This window comes from Marmota flaviventris, chromosome 9, assembly GCF_047511675.1.
Source record: "Marmota flaviventris isolate mMarFla1 chromosome 9, mMarFla1.hap1, whole genome shotgun sequence".
Taxonomy (NCBI): domain Eukaryota; kingdom Metazoa; phylum Chordata; class Mammalia; order Rodentia; family Sciuridae; genus Marmota; species Marmota flaviventris.
Genome location: NC_092506.1, coordinates 62,693,032 through 62,710,474, shown reverse-complemented (window position 1 = coordinate 62,710,474; position 17,443 = coordinate 62,693,032). Strand labels below are relative to the sequence as shown.

The window sequence follows — 17,443 nt, the reverse complement described above, 5'->3', positions numbered from 1 at the left end:
CCAGGTCTGTTCAAATTACAGCAAATAAACCAGTCATTTTTTGGTCTCATGGTTAATTTTGCCCTACAGCTTCAAGAATGAATCGACAAGTTAATAGGAATAATTTTTTTTTTTTCTTTTTGTGATGCTGGGGTGAAACCTAGGGCATCAAGCTTGCTAGGCAAGTGCTCTACCACTGAGCTACCACCCCAGCCTGAGGAATCTTTAAGAGGAAAAAATGTTGAGTTCTCTGGCGACAAAATGCACTTTAAAACTTAAAGTTATTTAAGTTTTACTGAGCAAGATTATGAAGTCCATTGAGTAAGATGAAAACTGTCATTGTTTCTGTTTTGAATTGTGCATGATGTGGGTGGGAGGGTGCTATGGTCTCAATGTTTGTGTCTCCCCCAAGATTCCTATGTGGAATTCCCCATCCCACAGGTGATGATACTAGCAGGTGATCAGGCCATGGGAGTAGAGGCCTTTCAAATGGTGTTAGTGCCTGATAAAGGAGGCCTGAGACCCCTCAGCCCTTCTACCCTGTGCTTCAGATGGGAACCTCACCAGCCACCAATTTGCTGGCACTTTGATTTGGGACTTCACAGCCTTCAGAACTGTGAACAGGACAGTTTTGCTGTCTATAAGCTGCCTGGTCTGTGGTGTTTTGTTCCAGCTGCTGGAACAGATGAAGACAGGGAAGTGTTAATCCCAGCAAAGAACATACCAAGTTGTGAATTATTTGCAAAGTCGAATTATACTTATTTCTTTAAGGTCTGTTACCAAAAGAATGAACCAAAACTGACTAAAAATTTCATTCTTTGATTAAATATTTTATGATTTTCAAATTTTAAAATTATTTAATAAAATCCAAGATCAATGGTAAAAGAAACAATAAACTGAAATTTTAAAACTTTTTGAAAGGTTTGTAACAAATTGTACTGGCCAATGTTTGAGGGATAAAAATGAGTGAACAGAATCCAGAGCCTCCAGTCCTTTTATGTCATTATCTCTTTTCATTCCTCCGTTTATTTATTTAACAGAAATTCATAACATGTGGTGATTTCCTCTTAGGTGCCAAGTATTATTTGAGTTGAATGTAGAATTAAACAAAATAAATAAAACTCTCTGTCCTTATAAAGCTCACATTCATTCAGGTAGGAGGTAGGGTAATGTGGTGGAATAAGCTTTGGATGAAGAGAGGATACTGTAGGAGAGAGAAGGATGAACCTTACCTTCTGCACATCTCTCTGTGTATGAATCTCCTCCTTTCCAATTGTCTGTCAATATTCTTCCATCCCAAATGAACTTTATCTCTTCTTTGACTATTTTCTACCCACTGCATATTGTAAATTTTTTTTAAATTTTAAGACACGGGGCTGGGGTTGTAGCTCAATGATAGAGCACTTGCCTTGCATGAATGAGGCACTGAGTTCAATTCTCAGCACCACATATAAATAAATAAAAATAAAGTTCCATCAACAACTAAAAAAATTGTAGAACATTATATAATTTAGTAGGTTTTTAAATATTTCTCACAGCATATACTATATAGTTTTGTCTTGAATGTTTTGGGTGGTCAGTAAATAAATGAATTTTTGTCAAAGACAGCATGTGATATATGTAAGCAGTGATGCTGTTATAAGAGAAAGCAGATGGGCACTGGGGGAGAATACAGATCAGATGACCTGGTTGCTGCTCCAAGAGGTAAAACATACACATATTAACTGTGTGATAAACATGAATCATCAATACTGAGTCAACAAATATGAAATCATTTTAAGCATTTTGTTTAAGGTAGTAAAAGAATTAATGAAATATAATAAAAGCAGTCCAATATGCATATCTATTTTTGTTTGACCAATTAAAAACAATGTATTAAATAGGTGAAGCCATAATACAATGAAAATATACCTCATTAATAGTTAAATAAAAATACTATAGGGTTGAAGAATTACTCTTGAGGCTTTTCAGCCTAAATTTAACTAACTGAAACTCTTCTGAAGTGGAATATATTCAGTCTTTTTGAAATAAAATGTTTTTCTCCAGGGCTATTATTATAAAGCTGGAACACAACAACTTTGTCTTAACATGTAATAAAGCTGCCTTATTTTTATGTGTATACTTGTAATTCAAGCGTGTATAAAGAGAGACTGCAGAACATTCAGGAATAAAAAACTGAGAACAAGTGGAAACAAACAAAATAAAAAGCCGACATTACAATGCTCAAATTACATGGTTCTAAGAGCTGTATAATGAATGCACTTTTCAAAGGGTTACACATTACCAAACTCCCTTTTCACCAACATGAGGTCAGGGAAGTAGAGGAAATAACACAAAGAGGCAGACTTAGAATAATTAAGTGACATAGTTCAAGTCAGTGATTCATTAGGAAAGAGTTCCCAAGGGTCAAATGAGTCATCATCAATTTTAAGCAATAAATTTTCCATTTCTTATTTTGGGGGACAAGTACATTGCTCTATCCTACTTCAAGTCATTATTATTACCAATTGAAAGTAATGAATATGTATTTTAAAGATATAAGAACAAAAAAAGCCTGCACTGTGGTGAAGGCCTGTTATCCCAAAACTCAGGAGGCTAAGGCAGGAGGACCTGCCAGCTTGAGGCCAACCTTGGCAACTTAAGGAAAACTTGTCTCAAAACAAAAATTTAAAAGGGCTGAGGATATAGCTCAATGGTAGAGTCTCCCTGGATTTGATCCCCAATATAAATAAATAAATAAATAAATTTCAAAATATAAATTGAAGGATAGTTCTTCATCTACAATAGGTAGAAATCAGAATCAATACTAAAACCATACCAATGGCAACTAAACCCCACATGGTAGATGTATTCAGGGCAGAATTAAACAGAATGAATTGCTATGGGGGCATCCTATGTGAGGACCTGTCTCTACCAATGTATTACAAACAATAGGAGTTCCAACTTAGGCAGCAATAACTGCCTTCTAAAGTCAGTCTCAGCTTGCCAGTTGTTAGCATCTATCCCCAGGGTTCCTGTAGGAGATGATGTACCCCAATATCCAGTGGTTGCTCTAGGAGTTAGGGACTCTGATAGCTTCATTTCAGAGAAGAGCTGTCAAAAAGAACTGCTAAAGTGATTGTGTTGATCTTTTCAATATGCATTCATAATAAGGAGCACGGTGAAATAAAGGTGGGCTGTTGCTTGCTTAGCTGATGCATTGGGTGGATCCAACACTCATACTCTGTGGATGAGGGCACAGAATCAGTGGTTGGGAAAACCAGGGAACCCGGTGGTTACACAAAGGTTTTTTGCCCCCCTGATCCTTAGGTGCTCATGTACTCTGTATTGTTATGTATTATTTAGCATCATGCCCATCTTCTCTATGAAATAACATGTAATGGTTAGTATAGACACATCCACATAGCCCCCTAAACTCTCATTGTTCCCTACCCGAATCAACCAGCCACACCATGTTTCTACACCTGTCCCAAATCTTCTTCCTGTCTCTTAGTCCAGCGGTCAAAATAATCTTTTCTCCCTAAGGCCTCCAGTTGTCATGGTAACCAAAAGCCTTGTACAAAGAAAAAAAAATCATACAGCAAGGCTAGATACATAATTTGAGCTATCCCCAACTGACTTGCTGAGACCACTTCCTTTCTTTCATCTTGAATGTGTGTAATAAATAAACTAATCTTTGTGGTTAGTTTTAACCATTTTACATGCTTACCTTAAACAGAGGGGGAAACTGGCTTTACCTGTTTAAAAAGAGGCTTGTTGCCAAACTTTAAGGCTATTTGCTTTAATTGCCTCAGATTTTTAAAGATCTTATTAAAAAAAAAAAAACTTTAAAAGTGACTCATAGAGGATTTCAATGAATTCTACTCCAGACAAAGAATATCCATTTCTTGATAATAGGGAATGTTTTATGTATAAACAGGTAGTCCACTGAGCTCCATTCTTGCTTACTTTCCATGATTGAGATCAAACATAGAAACAAATTCTCCAACTGTTCAGTGAGCACCACCACAGGAGACAGTGGACTGTTCTTGGGACAGTCTATATCAATTGTTTAAACATGTACTTCATGAGGCCAAATTATTACTTCCTTAAGTGTAAAGGTTCATGCAGTCAAACATAAGAAGTAAGCACAAATTAACTTCTTTGTGAACTCCAGTCTCTCTTGAGGTTCTTTTTTTTAATTAATTTTTTTTTGTAGTTGTACACAATAACTATTTATTTATTTTTATGTGGTGCTGAGGATTGAACCCAGGGCCTTTCACGTGCAAGGTAAGTGCTCTACCACTGAGTCATAACCCCAGCCCCCCTCTTAAGGTTCTTATGGGTGGATATGACATTCTGATGTCTTCTTAGGATATTTCGATACCACTGTGCCTTCAAGAACTTAGAAGAGTGTGTCCTTTCTGTCTCTCACTCTTATCTTTGATATTTCTCTCTCTCTTCCCTTTGTTATTTTTATTGTCTTTCTCCATCTCCAGCAGATACTGCTGGAGCTTCTCCATCTGCCACTTCTTCCTTTTCCTGTACTTCCAGAACTCTACATTTAAAAAAAAAAAGTTTTTTAGTTGTAGGTGCACACAATTCCTTTTTTTATTTGTTTATTTTTATGCAGAACTAGGGATCAAACTCAGTGCTTCCCGCATGCCACGCAAGTGCCCTACCACTAAGTTACAATCCCAGCCCCACAGAGCTCCACTTTTGTGTAGGTTCCCTCTTTCTGCCCAAGGCCTTCTAGCTCTGGTCCTCCAAGAGGGAATTATGATGGATCTAAGGCACTCATGTGGTCTCATTCACTTTGCTAGAGATTAATTAAGATGTGTCTAATTTGGGCAATTAGATTCGAATATAAATTTACTAAGAATTTCTGAAAAAGGCTTCTTAGCTAATAAAAAGAAACACACAATCCTTTTCTGCTGTTGGACATTAAAATGTAATACTTGAAAATTTAGTAGTAGCATCTTGCAAGCATGAGGTTAAAGATGATACATAGAAGATGGCAGAGTTCTCAACCATTGAATAAAAACAATCCTGCAGTGTTCCCAATGCAGAATTTCCTGTGTTCTGCACAAGAAATTGTGCATTCCCCTATGATTGCAACCAATTGAATTAAGGTTTGCAGTTACTTCCTGCTAAGATTTCTCAGGAGATTTTTTTTTAAACTTTTTTCCAATTTTACTTTTTTAAAAAATTTGTTCTAATTAGTTGTACATCACAGTAGAATGCATTTTTACACATCATACAAAAATGGAGTGTAACTACTCATTCTTCTGGCTGTACATGATGTAGAGTTATACCAGTTGTATAATCATATATGCCCATAGGGAAATAATATCCAACTCATTCTACTGTCCTTCCTATTTCCATGCCCCTCCCCTCCCTTCACTCCCTTCGTCTAATCCAAAGTACCTCTATTCTGCCTTGACCAACCCCCTTCTCACAAGTTTTTTAAGGAAATTAAGGAATGAGTACAAGTTATTGTTTTCTAATTTGTAATAAATACAATTTATAAAAATAATTAAAATCAGAGCAAACCTGGCAATGGCTAAAATGGCACATGGTAAAATTGGTGTTTTTTTGTTTGTTTGTTTGTTTTAGAGAATCAAATTTTCACAGAATTAATTTATATAATCTCACTTTTTATAGTAATCTGAAAAACAGCCTGTACTGAGTGCTACAGCCAGCAGCTGGGCAGCCTGTTCTGCTGAGGCCTTGATAAGTAGACAGATGATTCTACCCACCAACCCTGGCCCTGGGAAGCAGCTAGGTTGCCTCAATTCCGTGCAATCCCACTAATAATGATGGACACCCCAAACCTGAAGCCTGGTACATCGTGCCCAGAGCTGCCAGCAAACTTGCCCCACCTAAAAGAGCTACATCCTAGTTGGTGATGAAATTCCACAACCCCTGCAGTCACTGAGACACTGGCAGATGACAGACATCACAGACACTAATTACAGTTAAAAGAAGCTATGTAGATACTACACTAAAGCACCTAACCTGGCAATGCCCTGGGTTTGGGGTTTGATCCCTAGCAACACACACACACACACACACACACACACACACATGCACATACAATTTAGAAACAAACAAACAAACCTACCTGAAATCAAAGCCAATGCAATTCAGTTTATCCAACCAAAATCCTAAGACATATTATTAGGACAGTCTTTTCCTACGAAAGCCACCCTAGAAAATTAGTAGAAGCAACTGATCTGCCAGATGCACAGATGTCAATACAGGGATACAAGAAGCATGAAAATATAAGATAACATGATGCTTCTAAAAGAACATAACTCTCTAACCATAAAGAAAAGGAAATTGATGAATTGCAGACAATTTAATGAAATCAGGAACACAATTCATAGTCTGAATGATAACTTCAGCAAAGAGAGATTATGAAAAAGAAATCAAGATTTCTGTTTGGTTCTTTTTTTTTTTTTAATTTAGTCTCAACAGCAGACTTGATCAAGCAGATGAAAGAAAGATGAAAGAATTTCTGAGCTTGAAGACCGGTCTTTTGAAATAACCAAGTCAGAAAAAGAAAAGAATTAAAAGAATGAAAAAACCTATGAAATGTATGGAACACCATTTGTAGGGACAACCTACAGAATGAAGGAAAATATTTTCAAGCTATTCATCTGACAAGGAATTAACAAATGGAGTATATAAGTAACTCAAATAATTCAAAAGCAAAAAAAAAAAAAGAAGAAGGAGGAGGAGGAGCAGGAGGACGAGGAGGAAAGAAAAGAAAAAAAAACATGTGATTTAAAAATGGGCAAATGCTTGAGAGGATGAAGCAGGGGGATTTGCAAATCCGAGGCCAGCCTGGGTAACTTAATGAGATCCAAACTAAAAATAAAATAGCTACGTGTAGCTTAGTGGTAGAGTGCTTGCCTAGCATGCATGAGGCCCTGGGTTCAATCCCCAATACTGAAACAAACACACAAAGGGCAAATAACTTGAATAGGCATTTGCCAAAAAAGAATATACAAATGGTCAAGAAATATATGAAAAAATATTCAAAATCGCTAATGATCAGGGAAATGCAAATCCAAATCACAGTGAGGGGGCTAGGGTTGTAGCTCAGTGGTAGAGAGCTTGCCTAGCATGTGTGAAGCACTGGGCTCAATCTTCAGCACCACATAAAAATAAACAAACAAAATAAAGGTATTGTGTCCATCTAAAATTAATATATTTTTTAAGAAGAGTGAGAATCTTCTCACTATAATTAGAATGGCTATTATCAACAAAACAAAGAATAACCAGTGCTGGCAAGGATGTGGTAAAGGGAGAATTATGATACACTGTTATAAGGATGTACATTATTAAAGCCATAATGGACTTTCCTCAAAAACAAAAACTAGAAATACAACTATCAACCTTCAATCCTACTACTGGGTATATATCCAGAGGAACAGAAATCAATACATCACAGAGACATCTGCATTCATATGTTTCTTGTAATACTATTCACAATAGCCAAGACATGGAAGTCACCTATGTGTCCACTGAGGGATGAATGGATTTTAAAAATGTAGTACATATACACAGTAGAATAATGTTTGGCCATAAAACAACCAAATTCTGTCATTTGCTGCAAAATGGATAGAACTGAAGAACATTATGGTAGTAAAATAATTCAGGCACAGAAAGACAAATACCAGATGTTCTCACTTTAATGCGGAAGCTAAAAAGTTGGTTTCAGATAATGTGAGACTAGAATAGTGATTACCAGAGCCTGGTAAGTGTGTGGGGGAGGGAGATGGAGAAAGTATGGTTAACAGGTGCAGGGGCATGGTTGGATAAGAGTAATAACTCTAAAGTTCTATAGACCATTTAATAACAATGGATGACAAAAATTGATTATTTCAAAATCATTAGTAGAATTCTGAATGTCTCCAACAAAAAAATGATAAATGTCTGATAAGTGATAGATATCTAATTACCCTGATCTTACCATCACACATTATATACATAAGTTGGAATGTCACACAGTACCCCATAAATGTGTACAATTACTATGTGTCAATTACAAGTAAAACATATTTTTTAAAAACAGAACAATGTGACAGCGGCTAAGAAACTGTTGGACAGTTGGTAAGCGCCAGACAAAATATATGCCTATGTTAAAGTATTTAAGTCTTACAAGAATCCTATGATAGACTTATTGTTAGCTCATGCTAGAGAACTTCAGAGAAGTTCAGTACTTGTTCAAGACCAATGAGTTAGAAAGTAACAGAACCAGAATTTGAATCCAGAGTTCAGTTATCTAACTTGCCTGAGAAGGAATGGGAAACAAGATTGGTAACAGGAGGATACACTGTACTCTGTGCCTCCATTGCTTACCTTGTGGAAATAAAAGTAGAGAACCAGGCAAGGGTACTGTGAACTATCATTCACATACATCCCTGAGAGAGACCACAAATAATTTGTGAATGGGAAGAAAGTCCCCAAGTTACCGAAGGCCAGCATTATAATGGTAAATTCCCAATCCTCAAGGGAAAATATGTCAAGGATTCCCTTTCCAGCTTATGGTTCTCAAAGAATTGTTGAGTGCTCAGTTCTCTTTTTGTTTCTGTTTCTCTGTTTCTTCAGGCAGGGAAGAGATGGGTTGGGTTGCACTTTCGCTATAGCTGGCCACTCTGAACGTTGCCCAGACATGTGATGGTATATTTTGTCCTCAAGTCATTCTGCTGAATTACAAAATTCTAGAAGGTCAAACCTCACTTGTATAGAATTGCAACTTTTGTCAACAAGGATTTTACTGTGAAGGACAGAGACAAACCTTTTTTTTAGTACATCTTTGTGTGTGTGTGTGTGTGTTTTTGTTTGTTCTGTTTTGTTTTAATGGTACAGGGAATTGAACATAGGGATACTTTACCACTGAGCTACATCCCTAACCCTTTTTATTTATTTATTTTTAATTTGAGACAGCATCTCACTAAATTGCCGAGGCTGGCCTGAAATTTGTGATCCTCCTGCCTCAGCCTCCTAAGTCACTGGGATTTACAGGCATGTGTCACCACACCCAGTTTAAGTACATCTCTAATTGTTTAATTTGGGGAAAGGGAAAAAAATAAACTGTGAATATTCTTTTAGAAAACTTATATAATGAATTCCCATGTATCTATCACTTAGCTTCAATAATTAGAGCTAATTTTGTTTCATCTATAACCCTACCCACTTCTCCTATCCCTAGGATTTTTTTTTTTTTTTTTTTTGGTACTGGGGATTGAATCCAGGGGTGTTTTTACCACTGAACCACATCCCTAACCTTTTTTTTTTTTTTTTAATTTTAAGACAGGGCCTTGCTAAATTACTGAAGCTGGCCTTAAACTTGCAATCCTACTGCTTCAGCCTCCCAAATGCCCGGCTATCTCTAAGATATTCTGAAGCAAATCCAAGACCTCATATTATTTCAAGTAAATATTTTAGGTATTTATAAGAAATAAAGACTCTTGAAAATATCATTATCATACCTCAAATTAATAATTGATCAATATCATTAAATATCCTGTTAATGTCCAAATTTCCCAGGTTGTCTCATTTCTTTAAATCAGGATCAAACAAGATTCACAAATTGTAGCTGGTTGACATGTTTCTTAAGTCTCTTTTTTGATGGGGTAGCGGGTACTGGGGATTGAACTCAGGGACACACAACCACTAAGCCACATCCCCAGCCCTGTTTTGGATTTTATTTAGAGACAGGGTTTCACTGAGTTGCTTAGTGCCTCACTGTTGCTGAGGCTGGCTTTGAACTCTCAATCCTCCTGCCTCAGCCTCCTAAGCTGCTGGGATTACAGGTGTGCACACCATACCCAGCTTCTTAAGTCTTTTTAAATATATAATTTGTTCTGCCCCTAATTTTTCCTTGCAATCTGTTTTTTAATAGATTTTCAAAATCCACTCCAGAAAAAAATTACATTTTATGGAAATAATAACCACCAAAGAAACTGTACAATGGCAGAAGTTATAGAAACTTCTGTCCATCTGATATGGCAAAAACTGATCAAAAAGCCAACTCTTGGTTGTAAGATATAAGAAGAAAGGAACTTATTTCAATAGTAATTTTAGGGAAAAAAATATAAAAAAGAAAAAAGAAAAACAAAAAATGGAAAATTGGGAGAAAATAGTTTAAAATACACATTTCTCGTGGCATTTGCCCCATAAAATATTTTCATGAAAATTTATCGACATCTCTGGCTCCCAGTGCTAGGTTGAAATCTATTGCTGTTGTTTGCTACAGAACCACATACTGATAAACTCATTAACTTCATAGGATCTATGTTATAGTTTCAGCAGTCACTGAGATAAACTCTTCAATACACTACAAAATTTGTAGATTATCAAGCTCTTGAGTCACATCTTCTTTCCCCCATTGACACCTGTGGCAGCTCTGCTAATTACTTACAAAATATCCATTCTTCCTGTTTCTTTGCAATGAGAAACACTCTTTTGCTCAAGGCAACAGCATGTCCAGCTAAAAACTTGATTTCATAGTAATCCACAGACACAGTACAGGGCAATGAGTTATAAGGAAAAGTATATGGGAGGGGCTCAGGGAAAAACAGGGGGACGCAGGCAGGCTTGGCTGATATGTACTATCTGCCTTCACCCTCTGTCTAGAATTCAGACATAAGGCTGAAGATGGCAGAGTCATCTTCTGACTGTGAGGGTGAGAGCACATGGTAGACGGAGCAGAAAGATAAAAAGAGACTGGGAGCCTTCTTTTACTACCTGCATATGATATGCCTTCCTTGGAACTTATTATTTAAATAGAAAAGAAAATGTATCTCTCTTTGTCAAGCCACTTAGTTTGGTTTTAGTTACATGCAGCTGAAAGGCAATCATAATTGATACTTTTTGCCATTTCAATTCTCACAGATAATTTTAACCAAAAGGTGGGTAAAAAAAGTAAAGATAAAATTTTTGAGTGTACAAACATTATATAATATACATACATGCAACATAATTATGTATATATGTGTATAAATTGTTCCAATTTATGATTTACATATTGATTTTCAAACAATAAAATCTACAGAAAATCATATCTTTTAGTTTATCAAATAACATGTGTTTTTCCTGTTTCCTTGAATCCAAAATGAGTCATTTTTTTTTCTAATCCTGGAAACTTTCCAGGATATATCAGGCTGAGAGAATATCATCATAAAATCATAATCTCTCACCAAGAGCTGGTTGCAACAGATTTAATTTCCCTTTGTCTACAATGTATCATATTGTCTGCATTTTATATTTGAAGGAGGATCTTTGATTTCATCAGGAAATAAAACACTGTTAGGAATATGAAATTGACTACAGATTCTTTCAACTGAATAAATAGAACACACACAAAAAAAAGAATGATAGGAGAACAAAGTACCATACAACAATAGTATCCCCAAGTGCAAAGATATTTTCTTAAACTGAAAGCAACATAATTTTCAAAATGAGCTATCGGGTATGCAGAAAAGAAAATGAACACAAACCGGAAAAATGAAGGTTCAGAATTGAAGTAAATAAATCACTTCACAATTTTTGAAGTTCAGAATGACACACATATATATTAAGGTGCTCTAGGTAAAGAATACTTTTTGTTTTATTTACTCAGTACTGTTTCCTCCCTGTCTGCATCACAAAAAGGGCTTGCAGCAGATATTTGTCATGTTTAGGTTTCTGCATCCAAATATCCTTATTTTGTTTCCTTTGCCTAGAATGCCATATCCTTATTTGCTAACTCTTATTTATTTTCTTCAGGTCCAAGCTAAGCTATAAAAACAAAAACATTTACATTTGCACAAAAAGCATAAAATATTTAGTAATACATTTAAGACTTACAAGATCTCTGTTGGGGTTGTGGCTCTGTGGTAGAGTACTCACCTAGCACATGTGAGGCACTGGGTTTGATCCTCAGCACCACATAAAAAATAAACAAATAAAGGTATTGTGTCCATCTACAACAAAAACATATTTAAAAAAGACTTATAAGATCTTTACACTGAAAACTACATATTATTGCTAAGTGAAATTAGGAAAATCTTTTAAAAATAGAAATGCCATTTTCATGGACTGGAAAACTCAATATTTTTAAGATGTTAATTATCCCCAAATAGATCTTGAGATTTAACATGATCCTAATCATAATCTCAACGGACTATTTTGGGTAGAAATTGTTCTAAAATTTATATGGAAATGCAAAGGACCCAGAAAATACAAATACTACTGAAAAATAATGACCAGAGTGGGGAATTTCGGCTACCTGACTTCAAGACTTACCAATTTTAGCTAAGCCTTCCTCTCAGTTGCCTACCTTAGTCCTTAGAGTCTGAATTTAGTGCCCCTCCTCTGCAGTTCCATAGTGTTATGAAATACTGTCAGCAAAGCAGTTATCACAGTGTATTTCAATGATGTATTATTTGTCTGTTACCCAAGACTTCTTAAGGGCAAGGAATGGGCTTGTTTATCCTGTTTACTACTGAGTCCAGAATACATGAAATGGTACCTATACGCTATAGATATAACGTTCATTGCATGAAGTTGAATTTAAAATAAATTATGCAAAAGAGTTAATATTTTAAAACAAAGCTCCATCTTCTGCCTAAGAGCTTTTTATTCAGATATCCAGGACTAGTTTATTGGACTTGGTTTTAAAAGATAATAATATTACTGTCACAGAGAGAAAAAGATTAAGATCACAGTTTGATTCCCTAAGAAACTGGTTCAAACTCTTGGAAATCAAACATCTTAAACATTATAGAAAATTGCCCAGTAATTGTACTCTCAAGAATTTAGATGTATGGATTAATGTAAAAGGCAAAAATAACTTTATGCACAAAGATATTCATTGTTGTTGTTATTCCAGAGAAAAATGGAAACAACCTGAGAGTCCTTCAAATGAGAATCATTTTAAAATACCTTAGTGGATTAACTTGACATATTTTACAGCTACTAGATGATTAACAAAGCTCAATAACATTTTTAACCTTCTTTTAAGTTACAGAGGGGAAATGACAGAACAGTAAGAAGTTACCAGGGCAAAGGTGAAGTGAAAATGTTATCCCAGAGAGGTAGTTATACAAAATGTGGCTTTTGCCCTGAAAGCATTTACCAATCCTAAAAATTCTGAACTTTAATTTTGAAACTCCAGTAGGCCAATGAGACAGAAAATAAAGTTCCATGGTTAAACAAAATTGACAGGAAAAGTCTTCTAACAGGAAAAGTCTTCTCACAATATGTTGGGATCCCAAAGAACTACCACTCAGAGTAGATAACCTAAAGATGAATATCTTACCTGAAATTACAGCTGACATAGAGTCATCAGAGCTGAAGAGAATTTCAAAACTTAAAATAGTCAAACTACCAGGCACATGTGAAATCCTCTCTAGAGAAATAAAGTTTCATTGCAAGTCTAAGTTTATTCCCACAAATGATTTTTCAAATATAATGTCCAATACACAAGGCTCACAAGGAAACTAATTCTATAAGCAGAATCTAACAAAAACCAAGAGACAAGAAAGAACTGACCCATAAAAATTTTAGACACTGGAGGCTGTGGTTGTGGTAGAGCGCTCGCCTGGTGTGGGTGAGACACTGGGTTCGATTCTCAGCATCACATAAAAATTAAGGCATTGTGTCCATTTACAACTAAAAAAAAATTTTTAAAAAAATTTTAGACATTGGATAATTATTATGCTGACCATAGATAAAAAAGGTAAAAACCAAGTTTGAAGAATTCTGTAGAAAATAAGAAATAATGAAAAGCACTATAGGAAATTTTCAAAAGAATTAAAAAAGAATTCTATAAATAAAAATGCAATAACTAAAATTAAAAAACCAAGGTGGAACTGCTGGCTTGGTAACTACATCAAGGTGTAGGAGGGTGGTGTGTCCTGGGAAGCTTCAGAATCACCATGTCATATGCTCCTACATAATATGTCCTATGTTTTCTTCCATTTGGCTGTTCTGGAGATTGAGAAGAAGGTCCCCTGAAGACAGAGGTAGAGATGAGTTATGCAGCCATGAGCTAAGAAATACTTGCAGCCATCAGAAGCTATAATAGGTCAGGAATTCTTCCAAAGAGTCTAGAGGGAGTTTGTCCCTACTGACATCTTGACTTTTGACTTCTCGTCTCCAGAATTCTGAGATAATAAATTTCTGTTGTCTTAAAAACAATCCCAAATGTCAGATATCTGCTCTGAAGAGATGTCTTTCAGCCTTGGCAGTACATTGGAAATACCTGGGAGAACTTAAAATAGACAAAAACTATTAGTGTTGCTCCCACTCAAATCAGAATGGCAGGGGTGAAGCCCAGGGGTTAGTTTCTTTAAAAGATGTGCATCCACAGTTAGAGATGGAAAAATTGTAGCCCATTGAACAAATATGGCCTTCTACCTGCTTTTTCAAATAGTTTCATTGTAATACATATACATGCACACATACAAAACCAAAAGGTCAGTGAGGTGGATTAGATAATGTTGGAAGGAGAATTAGTAAGCTGAAGGAAAAGAAACAATAATGATTAGAGTGTCAAGTAATTAAAAAATAATTTTAAAACTTGGAAAGCAATAAAGGAAATTAGTGAGACCAAAAGTTTGTCCTTTAAAAAGATCAACAAAATTGATAAACCTTGCTGGGTTAGTGCAATACCTGTAATCCCAGTGGCTCAGGAGGCTGAAACAGGAGGATCTCAAGTTCAAAGCCAGCCTCAGCCTCAGCAATAGTGAGATACTAACATTGTATTGTTGAAGGTTCTAGCTAGGGCAACTAAGGAAGAAAAAGAAGTCAAAGGCAATTCAGATTGAAGAAGTAAAACTCTTTCTCTGGACAGGTGACACAATCTTACATATAAAAAATTCCAAGGAGTGGGAGGCGAGACAGGAGGATTGCAAGTTCAAGGCCAGCATCAGCAAATAAAGGAGACCCTAAGCAACTTAGTGAGATCCTGTCTCAAAATACTATTAATAAAAAAGGGCTAGGGATGTGGCTCAGTGGTTAAGCGCCCCTGGGTTCAATCCCTGGTATCTAAATAAGTAAATCCTAAGGAATCCACTAAAAAACTATTAGAGGTAATAAATGAGTTCCATAGGGTTGTAAGACATAAGGTCAATATATAAAAATCAATTTTATTTTCATACACTTGAACTATCTGAAAATAAAATCAACAAAAATCCAATTTGCAGCTTAGGGCATAAAAAGGAATAAAACAGTAATAAATTTAACAAAGTGCAAAACTATATTGTGAAACCCACCAAACCTTTTAAAGATATTAAAGAAGATGTATTATTAGAAAAATATCCATGTTCATACACCAGAAGAATTAACATTGTTAAGATGTTGATGAATCCCAATCTGATCTATAGATTCAATGCAATCCAATCAAAATCCCAGATGACTTCTTTGTAGAATCTGACTAGCTGACTGTAAAATTTATATAGAATTATTTAAACAATCTTGAAAAAGAAGGACTTATACTTCCACATTTTAAAATTTACCCCAAAACAACAGTAATCCAGACCCTGTGGTACTAGCACAAGTATGGACATATAGACCAATGAATAATACTTAGAGTCCAGAAAGAAAGGCATATGTTTAAGGTCAACTGACTTCCAACAAGTATGCCAAGCCCATACAATGGTGGAAAGAATAATCTTTTCAACAAAAGATTTTGGGGCAACTGGATAGTTGTGTTCTAAAAGAATAAAGTTAGACCCCTTCCTCATACCATAAAATGAAGCAAGGTCAGCAGTAAAAAAAAAAAAAAAGAAGAATGAAGTACTAATACATGCTACAATAGAGATGAACCTTGCAAACTTTATACTACTTAAAAGAATCCTGTCACAAATACCATATATTATATAATTCCATTCCGATGTTTAGAAAAGGCAAACTACAGAGAAAGAAAGATTAGAGGCTGCTTAGTCACAGAGGTGGAGAAACTCACATGAAGCTAATAGCTAAAGGCAGTTTTCTTTTTAAGGTGATGACAATGTTTTAAAATTGACTATAGGGGGCTGGGGATGTGGTTCAAGCGGTAGCGCTCGCCTGGCATGCTTGCGGCCCGGGTTCGATCCTCAGCACCACATACAAACAAAGATGTTGTGTCTGCCGAAAACTAAAAAATAAACATTAAAATTCTCTCTCTCTCTAAAAAAAGAAAAAGACTACTGTAAATATCACATGACATAATAGATACAAAAATACTTTCAAAAAAATTGACTATGATAACGTTTATTCATATCTGTGGATATAATACAAACCCAATAAATTGTACACTTTATTTTTTAGTAGTTTTTGTAGTTGTAGTTGGACATAGTACCTTTATTTAATTTATTTATTTTTATGTGGTGACAAGGCTTGAACCCTGTGCTGGGCACGTGTTAGGTGAGTGCTCTACCACTGAGCCACAACCCCAACCCTGAATTGTACACTTTAAATAGATAGATTATATGATACATGATTTATGTAAGTAAAGCTACTGAAAATGTAATGAGATACTCACTCTAGGGTAACAACTCTGTACTGCAAACCTGAGAGTAAATGTCTATTTGCATTTTGCACCTGGGTTCTTCACTTTATTGTAATCATGGCTGTGTTCTGTATCCTTTCTTCCTTACACAAAGGTAACTACCTTTTTATTTGTTGATGTTGTATCTCCTTGCCTAAGAGGAGGTTATTTGTATTAGGGCTAAAAGTTGAGTTGCTTCAAGGTACTTCCTTTTCTGACACTCTTTCTCTTTTTAAATAAAGAACTCACTAATGTTTATGACAAGTATCTTTATGAGCAACAAGAAAATACTTCTTTTAAAAGAGAAATCACAGAGTAAAATGATAAATTTCTTCCTATTTCTTAAAATAGGAAGATGATATAGTCCTTGAGTTCTTCTTGGTGGCAGCCCTTCAAGGAATTGGCAGGATTTTGGAGGGGATGGCTGTATGATAAACCTAGACAGAGGCTTTCAGATTCAGAGCCTCAGTCAAGTTTCCTGGTGATTGCTTACGAATATTATGTAAGGAGAAAGCTGTCAGACTTGCAGTGTCAGTGACCAGTATGGCCCTAGACAATGCAGATGTTAGCAGGAAACTTGATGAGCTAGGGCTGTACACTCTTGGTGTTTCCCCCTGTACCATATAAAGCTGGAAGAACCTTAAATAAAAATTTAATCTCTTGCTACCCTCACAGAATGAGGGCATCAAGTCTTAGAATTCAATTTTTAAAAACAATCAAGAAATGCATAATTGAGGTTTTTCTTTTATACTTTTTTATTAGAAAATAATTTTAAAGTTAGAAAAAAGAAAAAGATACAAAAAATACCTATATACTATACCCAGGTTCACCTATTGCTAACATTTCTCCCTGTTTGCTTTATCATTTACTCCTCATGTAATTCTATTATATAATAAATATAAATAAATAAATAAATATATATATATATATATGGCATGTGATATTATTTTTCTGAAC

General features: G+C 35.4%; 1 long non-coding RNA gene across 2 annotated transcripts in view; it reads right to left on the bottom strand.

The window, feature by feature from the left end:
- LOC139706889 (uncharacterized) overlaps nucleotides 1–12,356 on the bottom strand; it is a 54,741-nt gene extending 42,385 nt beyond the window's left edge. The window contains exons 1-3 of one of the 2 annotated variants that reach the window (XR_011708574.1): nucleotides 12,293–12,356; nucleotides 11,863–11,936; nucleotides 4,225–4,516 (exon numbers count right to left, since the gene is read on the bottom strand). This is a non-coding gene — a long non-coding RNA (uncharacterized lncRNA). Of the gene's footprint in view, nucleotides 1–4,224; nucleotides 4,517–11,862; nucleotides 11,937–12,292 lie in introns of those variants that run through there. The other variant, XR_011708573.1, reaches the window with a different exon arrangement.
- Nucleotides 12,357–17,443: the final 5,087 nt, after the last annotated feature.